Raw genomic sequence first — 12,583 nt, forward strand, 5'->3', positions numbered from 1 at the left:
TACTAAAACAACAACAACAAACTTACTCGCAGCTTCAGCCAGCGGGTCAGACACCTAGAAAGAGAAAAATGGAGGATATCTGTATGGGTGATGGCCAATGGAAAATTTCGCACCCTATCCAGCTCAGTACATAGATCCAATATATGAGTGTTTTCGTAAGCAGCACGCTCCAAATTTTGAAGGGACAATCAGCCCTTTGAGGCTGAAGAATGGCTCAGGAATGCAGAGGCGATTTTGGGACACATGAACCTCAGCAATGCGGATTGCATATCCTACATTTCTTCTTTAGTGAAAATGGATGCTAGAATCTAGCGGGATTTGGTACAATAGACTCACGATATCACCACATTAAGGCAGATTTGTGGAGCTATTTCACAAAAATTACTACAACTCGGCAGTATCGCTACGATGGTGGAAGAATTTTCCAATCTGAAACAGGGAAATTTGACGGTAGTCGAGTACGCTTGATAATTTGATCGGCTAGAGAAATTTGCACCAGAGTTAGTCCCAAACGACTACTTAAGGGTAACCAAGTTAACTAGGGGACTCAGACCCAAGATCAAATTAGGGGTAAAGCTGGAAAGTCCAAGAACCACTTCTTACGCCGATGTTCTGGAAACAGCTATAGAGGTGGAAAGGCTCCAAGAAAATGTTAGTAAGGAGGAGGCAAGTAAGTCTGAACCCAAGAGGCAGAATTAGAATCAGAATGGTTGAAACCATAACAACCAGCATAGCAATAATGGGTGGAAAAGAAAACATTCTGATAATAAGCAGATCGATGCTAACAAAAGAGCACAGACTAACAATGGTAATAACAGGCCGGGTTATGTGGAATACCCTTAGTGCTCCAAGTGCCAGAAAAGACATACGGGGGAGTGTCGTGCACATCAAGGGTTGTTACAATTGTGGCCAGGAAGGTCATCGGAAAAGAGATTGTCCACAACTCAAACCAGAAGAAAAGAACGACAACAAGATGGTTCTAGCCAGAGTCTTCGCTTTGACCCGGGGAGAAGCCGAAACTAGTAACAAGGTGGTCACAAGTCAGCTTCCTATCGTCGATAATATATGTTCAGTATTGTTTGATTCAGGAACAACACACTCGTATATCTCATTAGGAATGATAGAGAAATTAGATAATCCTTCTGAAAGATTTAGAACTAGGTTTGTTACGGAACTGCCTTCGGGTGAAATCGTTCTATCATCACGAATAGTACGAGGAGTATCGATCATAGTCAAGGGCACAGAGCAAGAGGGAGACTTGATAGAGCTAAAAATCAAGGATTTTGATGTAATACTAGGCATGGACTGGTTAGTGAGACATGGCGCAACCATTGACTGTCATCGCAAGAAAGTGACATTCGAAACCCCTAAGGGTCAGAAACTATGTTTTATGGGATAGGTTGCACAACTACGGACACCACTTATCTCATGTATTAAAGCTCAAAGGATGATAGAGAAAGGATGTCACACATTCTTAGCAAGCGTCACATATGTGGCAAGGGAAAAACCATTAATGGTTGGAGACGTCCGCATTATAAAGGAATTTCAAGAGATATTTCCTGACAACTTACCAGGGTTACCCCTGATGGGAAAACTTATACAGGATTTTGTTTATTTTAATGTAAATATTATATTAAAAGAATTAATATGAGACAACCTAGAACATATTTCTAAAATTGAATTCATATAGAGATAATGATAAGAACACTTACATTATTATGCAGCGGAATGATTGAATCATTCCTTCAGTTTCTCTAACCCTTGTATCCTTTCTGTCGCAGGGTATCACAAAGAAATTGAACCGTTCTTCAATTTGCTTCACAGCCTTCCAAAGTATCCTTAGAATCACCTAGACTAGAGTGAGAATTCTCAACACATGAGATAGATACAAAGAGAAGAAGAAGAGAAAAATTGAGGCTTAGAAAATGACTTATGTTGTAGAGAGAATCTAAAACCTAGAGCATCAAGACTAGATTTTTTCATCTTCTCAAAAACAAGTTATTTCAACTCTCACTTAGCATTCCTTTTATATACTCAATCAGGTCATTTATTTTAATTAAAAATTCAATAAAATAATAGCCAATTAACAACCCTAGGTCAAAATTCTCATGGGGTTTAGGCTCGTGAAATTTCTCATTTAATTATAAGCCCGTAGGACTTAAAAACAAGACATGTATAATTTTCTATTGATTAATTAATTAATTAATTATTTAAATTATTTATCAAACTAATTATTTATAATTTGAACCTTGATTTAAAATTATTTATTAATTTAGACACCAATTTATCTTAATTAACAAATTTGCCTTAATTTCTCTTTTCTTCTCTAAATTACATAACTTTGTGAAAATATAAAAAATTGACCTGGTCAACTTTGATAATTCTAATTCATAATTAAATCAATTAATTGAGACTATCTAGAAGATTTTATTCAAGGTACAGTGGGGACCATGGGCCTATGAAATCAAGCTTCAATAAGTTATCATAAATAATTTACTAATTTATTAATTCCTCGTGACTCCACTAAAGGCTCAGAATTCATAGAACGCTCTATAACAAATATAGATACGTTATTAATTATCCATTGTTACAACTATAATTATCACTCAATCCTCTATAGACGGTCTACATTGAGATGGGACTAAAATACTATTTTACCCTCACTATATTTTATCCTTAAAACACTTAGTTCCTTGTAAATGATATTTCAGTAAACTAATATTAATTAGGGAAATCAGATCTCTATCACAAGTCAAAGAACTCAAATAATACAATCAATTAGAATACTAACCACTCATAATTGAGATTGAATTGACCGATGATCAACTATAATAACGTTATATTTACATATTTCTTGGCGGCCTCAAAATGAATCTGCGCTGACTTGGTACCAAACATGTCTTGGAGCTGATCCATAATTTTGTAGGCTGTCTCGACATTCTCCATCTTTTTCCTGAGAGTGTCGAACATACTAGTAAACATGTAGTACCGAGCCTTGTTGTTAGCCGCTGCCAACACTCATACTTATTCTTCATAGACTTGGTAGCTCCTTCAGCTGGAACTTTCGGGAATTCCTTAGTCATGACAAACTTGGATTTGTCATCAATCAACACAATGTTGATGTTCTACTTCCACTTAAGGAAGTTGTCACCAATCAAAATATCATTAGTTAAATAGAGTTTTAAACTCATTTAATAATGGATACCATTATTAACAACTTACTATTCGATCAAAATAAGAAAACAAAATCTCTTATTTTATGAGCTAGACCCACGATTTCGATAATCAATAGATTTAGTCCTAGTAGTCACTGTAGGGGTGAGTCTAGTAGAATTTGACCTATAACTTTCTATCTTTCGAAATCTAACCTTGTTAAAATAAATAATGAACACCTTCCGTAGGGGGATGAATGAAAGTGTCTCAAGGCCCCATTAAGTTATTGACCTTGTTTAACCAACGGTGGAGATCGAATATAATTCTTAAAATAAGCTCATAATTAATTAAAAAATAGTATTTTTATTATTAATTTTTCAAAAATTAATAACTATGGTTCTCCAAAAATTATATGATTAAAATTGAAAACCAAAGGCCTATAATTTTCAATTAATTCTAAAGTGTCACATTGAATCAAATTCAATTAAATTAGAATTAATTTGTTGCTAATCAATATTTATTTTTAAATAATATAATGAACTTATACAATTAAGTCCAACTCAGGCAAATGAGCCTTAACAATTAGGCTCGTAGGGCTCGGTCCAATATGTCATTCCCACTACTAAGGTCCCCATACTTTGATACAAGGTCCAAAAGACAGGAATTTAAACCTTCGTTTTATTAATTTATTAGGCCCATTATATTCATGAAAAACAAATGGGCCTTCAAAAGTAGAATCACCCACAAGAGAGGAATTTAAACTTTATATTTTCTAATGGGCCCAAATAAAACCTATCATTTTGTGAATATTTTATTTGGCAAAAACCATATATTAAGCAAACATACAGGCCACTATATGCATCTAAGTCAAATTGCAAAAATATCACATATAGTTCAAACAAATATGTTATAATTGGATGGGCCTAATCATTTTACTATATAAGCGATTCTATGAATTTATGTAAAAATACCACAATTTATTTCATTTGCAAAAATACCACAATTTTGCAAAAAAAAAAGTCAATTTAAATGAAATTTATCAATAATTAACCAAAGTTAATTTAAATTTCATTTATCAACAATCAACTTAGCTTAGGTCATTTTGAAAAATATTAATTTAATTTAAATAGGATTTATCAACAATTAACCAAAGTTAATTTAAATCCCATTTATTAAAAAATGTTTTATTAATTGGTTTGAACAACGTGATATTTTTAAAAATCTAACCAGTTATAAATTTTTAAAACGAATATCATCTGTTGTTTTTTAAAAAATATCTTAAACAGTTAAACAAATCCAAATTCTATAAATATATCTAATCAACACATTTTTCTAATTTCAAATAATTTAAATATTAAAATCCCTAGAATAATCACACATATATATTTTCAAATATCCAATTTCAAAAAAAAAATATCAAGTATTAAAAAATATCTTTAATGTCTGATAACTTAATTCTAATATTTTAATATGTAAAAATATTTAAAATTAATTAGTTAACTTATTTTTAAATTTGAATTTAAATCTTTGTAGAAAATATCTATTTTTTAAAAGATCAAACAACAAAAATATCATAATTCAAACAAAGATATTTTTAAATAATAGAAAATATCTGATATTTTTGTATTAACCCACTAAAAAATATATTCAAAATTCAAATTTTAAGAAAACATTTATTGAAGGTTGCGACCAGTGATAAAATGGCCATGGCCAGAGCCCAAAAATTTAAGAAAAATGAATCGCAGGCTGCGACCAGTGTAATTGTGGTCGCGGCCAGAGCCCGAAAAATAAATTTCAATAAAATTTTGTATACTTTTTCAATCCAAAAACTTTTTCTAATTACTTTTTACCATGTTTTATATCAAATAAAGCATTTCTATAAAAATTATTTGTAAAAAAAATACAACGAAATAACCAAAATATGCTAATAATCACAGAACATTCAATATATAACATAAAAATCATGAAATCCATCCAATTACTCAACACATCAAATAATTCAATTTTACTATGTTCATGCATGAAAATAAAGATTACCAAAGACTCTGATACCAGTTGATGGGAAAACTTATACAAGATCTTGTTTATTTTCATGTAAATTTTATATTAAACAAATTAATATGAGCCAATCTAGAACATTTTTTATAAAATTGAATTCATACAGAGATAATGATAAGAACACTTACATTATTGTGCAGCAGAATGATTGAGTCCTTCCTTCAGTTTCTCTAACCCTTGTATCCTTTCTGTCGCATGGTATCACCAAGAAACTGAACCGTTCTTCAATTTTCTTCACAACCTTCCAAAGTATCCTTAAAATCACCTAAACTAGAGTGTGCAATTCTCAACACATGAGATAGGTACAACGAGAAGAAGAAAAGACAAATTGAGGCTTACAAAAGGACTTATGCTGTAAAGAGAATCTAAAACCTAGAGCATCAAGACTAGATCTTCTGATCTTCTCAAAAACAAGTTATTTCAACTCTCACTTAGCATTCCTTTTATAGACTCAATTAGGTCATTTATTTTAATTAAAAAATTAATAAAATAATAGCCAATTAACAACCCTAGGTCAAAATTCTCATGGGCTTTAGACTTGTGAAATTTCCCATATAATTATAAGCCTGTTGGACTTAAAAACAAGGCATGTATTATTTTCTTTTGATTAATTAATTAAATAATTATTTAAATCCTTTATCAAATTAATTATTTATAATTTGAACCTGGGTTTAAACTTATTTATTAATTTAGACAACAATTTATCTTAATTAATAAATTTTCCCTAATTTCTCTATTCTTCTCTAAATTACATAACTGTGTGAAACTATCCAAAATTGACCTGGTCAACTTTGATAATTCTAATTCATAATAAAATTAATTAATTGTATCTAGATGATTTTGTTCAAGGTACAGTGGGGAACATGGGCCTATGAAATTAAGCTTCAATAAGTTATCATAAATTTAACAAATAAATTTACTAACTTATTAATTCCTCGTGACTCCACTAAAGACTTGGAATTGCACTCTTGAATTCATAGAACACTTTATAACAAATTTTGATACGTTATTAATTATCCATTGTTACAACCATAATTATCATTCAATCCTCTATAGACAGTCTACAATGAGATGAGACTAAAATATCATTTTAACCTTCATTGTATTTATCCTTAAAACACTTAGTTCCTTGTAAATGGTATTTCAGTAAACTAATATTAATTAGTGAAATGAGATCTCTATCATTTAGCACCTTGAACCAAACTAAAAGGAAACCATCATTTAACTTCTTCAACAGAAGCTATAGATGTTCATATCTACGATTAACACTCCCACTCAATTATACTACTAAGTTCCCAAGATGTAAGTATGGGCTAGTCCGTAGGGTAAGCTGGTAAAGAATAAGTCAAAGAACTTAAATAATACAATCAGTTAGAATACTAAACACTTAGAATTGAGATTGAATTGACCTATGATCAACTATATGATATGATTAACTATAATAACGGAATGTTTACTTATCCTATCAACTGTTAATATCGGGCCAGTCCGATGTAACAAATACATCCGATCTTATCTACTCTGCTAATGTTCTGGAAAGAACATAACACTGCGATGTGTAAGTATATCATATCGTAGATTGGCAAGTCAGTGTAAATCCTCTGCACTGACTAATCTTTGGACTAACATATGTTTGAACATATAATCATATTTATATTCCACTATGATTACGCCACTATAAATACGATTATCTATATGCTTGGGATTTAATAGAAGTTTATATTAAACAAATAATCATGAAAATAAAGCATGTGAGCAAAGTAATTGACCAAGTCAAAAATTAATTTCTATTCTTTTATTGATAATAAATGAGATAGAAATAAATTGGGTTTTAATTAGGGCATAAATCCCCAACAACCCCCAACTCGGGAAATTGACTTCACAATCGAACTAGTACCGGGAACAAAGCCTATCTCAAAGGCACCATACCCGATGGCACCTACCGAACTCAAAGAGTTGAAAATGCAGTTACAAGTGCTCTTATACTTGATATTCATCAGAGCGAGCCATTCGCCATGGGGGGCACCGATTTTATTTGTGAAGAAGAAGGATGGAAGCATGAGGATGTGTATCGATTACCATGAGCTGAATAAGGTGACAATTAAGAACAAGTACCTGCTACCCCGGATTAATGACTTATTTGATCAACTCCAAGGAGCGACTATATTTTCAAAGATTGATTTACGGTCCGGTGATCCCCGACTCAAGGTAAGGGAAGAAGATATACCAAAGACGACTTTTAGGACTCGACACAGACATTACGAGTTCCTAGTTATGTCTTTTGGTCTTACAAATGCTTCAGCCGCATTTATGGACTTAATGAATCGGGTCTTCAAGGATTACCTAGACAAATTCGTTGTCGTATTCATTGATGATATATTGGTATAATCCAAGGATGAAGTCAAGCATGAGGAACACTTAAGATTGACCATGATGCGACTAAAAGAGCATCAAATTTACGCCAAGTTCAAGAAATGCGAATTTTGGCTATCACAAGTAGCGTTTCTTTGCACATAGTATCCAAGGACGGAGTCGCAGTAGAACCAACTAGGGTAGAGGTTGTGAAGGATTGACCAAGACCTAAGAATGCGTCAGAGGTTAGAAGTTTTCTCAGGTTTGCAGTCTATTACCAGAGATTTTTAGAAGGCTTTTCTAATATAGCTACTCTGCTTACCAACCTGACCCGGAAGCAGCAAAAGTTCAACTGGATGGATAAATGTCAAGAAAGCTTCTAGTTGCTCAAATACAAACTCTGTTCAGCACAAGTACTTTGCGTACCGATACCCAGACAAGTTTGTAGTATATTGTGATGTGTCCAAGCAAGGTTTGGATCGTGTGCTGATGCAAAATGACAAGGTGACAGCCTACGCGTCAAAACAACTGAAGGAATACGAGCAACACTATCTAACACACGATATGGAGTTGGCAGTGGTGGTCTTCGCACTGAAAATATGGCACCACTATCTTTTTGGAGAACCATGTGAGATTTATATGGACCACAAAAGCTTAAATATTTCTTCCTGCAAAAGGAGTTCAATATGAGGCAACACAGGTGGTTGGAACTAGTAAAGGACTATGACTATGAATTCCTATACCACCCAGGAAAGGTGAATGTAGTTGTAGATGCGTTAAGTCAGAAGAGTTATGGAAATCTGGCAACATTATCCGGAATTGAAAAGTCGCTACAACAAGAGCTGATTAACACCAGGATAGAAATAGTCATTGGTCAACTGGCTAACTTGTCCATCTAGTTGAGTTTACTAAATGATATACGGATCGGGCAAGGGCATGATGACACATTATTATCACATATGGATGAAGTCAAAGAAGGAAAGACTACATATTTCTCTATATCTAGATAGGGGTTCTTGAAATATAAAAGTCGAGTATGCGTGCCGAATAACCATGGGATTATGATGAAGATATTACAAGAGGCACACTCTACCCCATACTTAGTTCACCCAGGATCTACCAAGATGACGCATGACCTTAGGGCACTATATTGGTGGTCGAGAATGTAGAAAGACGTAGCAGAGTATGTGTCCAAATGCCTAATATGCCAGCAAGTAAAGGCATAACATCAGTGACCTGCAGGCTTATTACAACCGCTTAGTATTCCAAAATGATAGTGGTAAGACATAGCCATGGACTTCGTGACAGGATTACCACAGAAAAGTAAGCAACACGACTCGGCTTGGGTTATGGTGGATAGAATCACAAAGTCAGCTCACTTCCTGCCTGTCAAGACTACGTACACTGCGGACCAGTACATAGACATCTATGTTTGAGAAATTGTATGACTGCATGGAATCCCTAAGACCATAGTATCTGACAGAGGTTCAGTGTTCACATCTAGATTTTGGGGAAGCTTGCAGCAAGCCATGTGTACCAAGCTAAGTCTTAGTGCAATATTTCATCCTCAGACCTACGGACAGTCCGAGCTTACCATAAAATTTTTAGAAGATATGTTTCACACTTGTGTACTAGACTTGAAAGGATCTTGGAGTAAGTATTTGCCACTAATAGAGTTCTCCTACAATAATAGCAACCAGGAAACGATCGGTATGGCGCCCTATGAGTTAATTTATGGAAGGAAATGTTGGTCACCGTTACATTGGGATGAGGTAGGAGAAAGAGGAGAAAGACAACTTCTTGGACCTGAGGTTGTTAGAGAGGCTCAAGACGCAGTGGAACTGATTAAAAAGTGTATGCTCCCTGCTCAGAGTTGACAAAAGTGTTATGCGGATGCCAAGCGACGAGATGTGGAATTCAAGGTCAGAGATCAGGTCTTCTTAAGGATATCTCCAATGAAGGGGCTGAAGCGGTTCGGGAAGAAAGAAAAACTTAGTCCCCGATACATTGGTCCTCTTGAGATATTGGACAAGGTGGGACAAATAGCACATAGATTAGCCCTGCTGCCAGCTCTAGCAGACAACCACAATGTGTTTCACATTAGGATGCTGCATAGATATATGTCAGACCCATCCCACGATCTCAAGTACGATACATTAGCACTTTAGAAAGACCTAATTTATGAGGAACGACTAGTTCGCATCATGGAGAAGGGAATAAAGCAATTACAGTCTAAGAGTATTCCAATAGTCAAGGTCTTATGGAGTAATAGTACTTAATAGAAGGCAACGTGGGAATTGGAGGAAGACATCCGATCACGATATCCGAAATTGTTTGGTAAGTAAATTTCGAGGATGAAATTCTTTTTAGTAGGGGAGAAATGTAGCATCTCAGAATTTTACATAGGTAGATAATAGTAGCTTGTGCTATAGTATTTTAGTTTTCGTGGTTATTGGTTTAAGCTGGGAATTATTTGGAAACAAATAAAGAAAGTTATGGATTTTGTAACTTAAGCCTATAGTTTAGAAATATTAATTTTATCATAAGTTTTAATTATTGAAGCTAGTCCTAGAAATATTATTTATTATAACCTAAGGTTTCGATAGAATAATTAAGGATGTAACATTTTTCACATGTATGTTTATTAAGGATTTAAGGATTTTAGATGAATAAATTAATCAAGGATAAACCTAGGAAGTCTAGAATCTTCCCTTAGATGTTAGGATCTCGTATGACTCAGTCAAAGTGGTTTAAACAAATTTAAGTATGCTTAAAGTGTGTAAAAATGTCGTTTAATATATCAGCGTAAGCCGATATATCACAACTATGGGGGCTGATACATCGCCTATGTTTATACGGAAAATACGTCAACTTTGCACAAATGAAAGCATAGAGCTTCGGGAATATGGGGCAGGCGATATATCGCCCATAAGGATGATATATCAACTCCACCTGCAGTCGTGTTGCTAACCTAAGGTTTAGATAGAATTAATAAGAATGTGACACTTGTCACATGCTTGTCAATTTGAGGATTTAAGGATTTTAGATGAATTAATTAGTAGTGGATGGATCTAGAAGCTCTAGAACCTTTCAGCAATTGCTAGGATCACGTTTTACTTAGTCAAAGCTATTTACACAAATTAAAAATATGCTGAAAGAGTGCAACAACGTGTTTAAAATATTAGCGTATGCAGATATATCACAGCTATAGGGGCCGATATGTCGCCTACGGGAGATACAAAAAACATGTCGACTTCGCACGAACGAAACCATGAAGGGTCGGGGCATAGGCATAGGTGATATATCAACTAGGGTAGGGCGATATATCGGCCCTTGGGTCAGTTTTTGAAACATCGTGGAACCAAGCTAGAAACAGCCCTTAACCACTTGGACTTGCTCTTGAACGTCTTTGATCGAGTTATGGGCATCTGTTGAAACAAAAATTCAAATCTTTTCAATTTATATTCATTTTGAAAGGGGTTAGTTTCACTCCTTGAACTTTATAAATAGGACCTAGTACTTAGCCATTTCACTCATCATTCAAGCATTCATCAGAGCATCCATGTTTCTAAGATTACTCTAGAGAGAAAACACTTGGGTTTTGGGAAAAAAGCTTTCCAATCTAAGCTTTTCTAAACACTTGGGAAGTAAGATACAGTGTTATTTCTGTATCGAGGTGTAGATCAAAGTCATAGTCCATTCAAGGTATTCTTATCCTCAGGTTTAATCCATCATAATTCTTTTATTTTCTTCTATTTTATTTCAGATCCTAACTCATTGTTATGACTTCTGGTTAGATGTTTAAGTTCCTTGAAATATTAAGGTTTTTGGTAAGTATCTACTTTGATAGTTTAGTTCTCTTTTTCATATCCTTTTTCTTTAGAAACTCATGACTCTTACTGTTGATTTTAGGAGTTTTCCAATCTCGTTCTCGTCTCTAGTATCCCGATTTTCGGTAAGCAAAATAGGTTAGATATATATGTTATGATATGTTGATATGTTATATGTATGAATATGTTTTGTAGTCACTTGGGGCTTATAGTTGCTTAGATAGCAAACCCCAAGATTTTTATCAATATCGTGGTTTAGAGTTATGATTTACCCTACCTTGATTAGTAGACTGAGGACCTAGATGGGTTATCATATACTACCTTGTGATCTAACCTACCTCGATTAGTAGACTGAGGACCTAGATGGTTTTATCACATGCCACGGTAATGAGTTAATGGTCATTAATATTGTAGTCCTATATGATATACATTTTTTACGTCATATGTTTTATGATATAGTCTTGTGATTTATGATATATGTTTTCTTTAGTAGATTTTCCTTGTTGGGCATTAGGCTCATTCATTTTATTTTAAATGGTGCAGGAAAATGAACTTGGAAGACAGGACTGATTTGCGGTAGCTTGGCATGTGTATTAGGGATGGATTGATTGAATGGACTACTGGAAGATCAAGGATGACGTTATTTCAAGTCTTTTAATGATTTTATGTATTTCTGCACTTAGTATTTAAACAATTAATGAAAGTTTATATTTTTATGTTTTATGTACTAAACATTGGGTACCCGTATCTTATTTTGTATTTCGTACAGTATTTTGGATTTTAAATAAAGTTATGTTATTTCTTATGTATGTATTCCAATATAGTAGCTATGTTTAGTAGTTTTAATGGTCCAAGGTCTAGAATTAGTCGGGGCATTACATAGACACTAGCAAGATTGTCCTCAAGCTCTAAGCACAGGAGGCTGACCCCGTCCTGAGTCGTTGGAACACAAGGATGCAGGGCCGCATCAAGTATATCACTTAAATTTCACATTAAAGTTACTTTTGAGGACTGAGAGCCTACAGAGCAACACTAAATGTCTAAAAATTGTCTAAGTACTAAGAGAAGTCAATAAAGACTCGGTCTAGGAGACTCGAGCAGAAGACCTAAGTTAGTGAATTGGAACTCTCGTGAGTTACGTTAGGTTGAGCCAAATTAAAAAGGTCCATATTGCCTATTTACTAATTGTC

Source organism: Humulus lupulus, chromosome 8 (genome assembly GCF_963169125.1).
Source record: "Humulus lupulus chromosome 8, drHumLupu1.1, whole genome shotgun sequence".
Classification (NCBI taxonomy): Eukaryota; Viridiplantae; Streptophyta; class Magnoliopsida; order Rosales; family Cannabaceae; genus Humulus; species Humulus lupulus.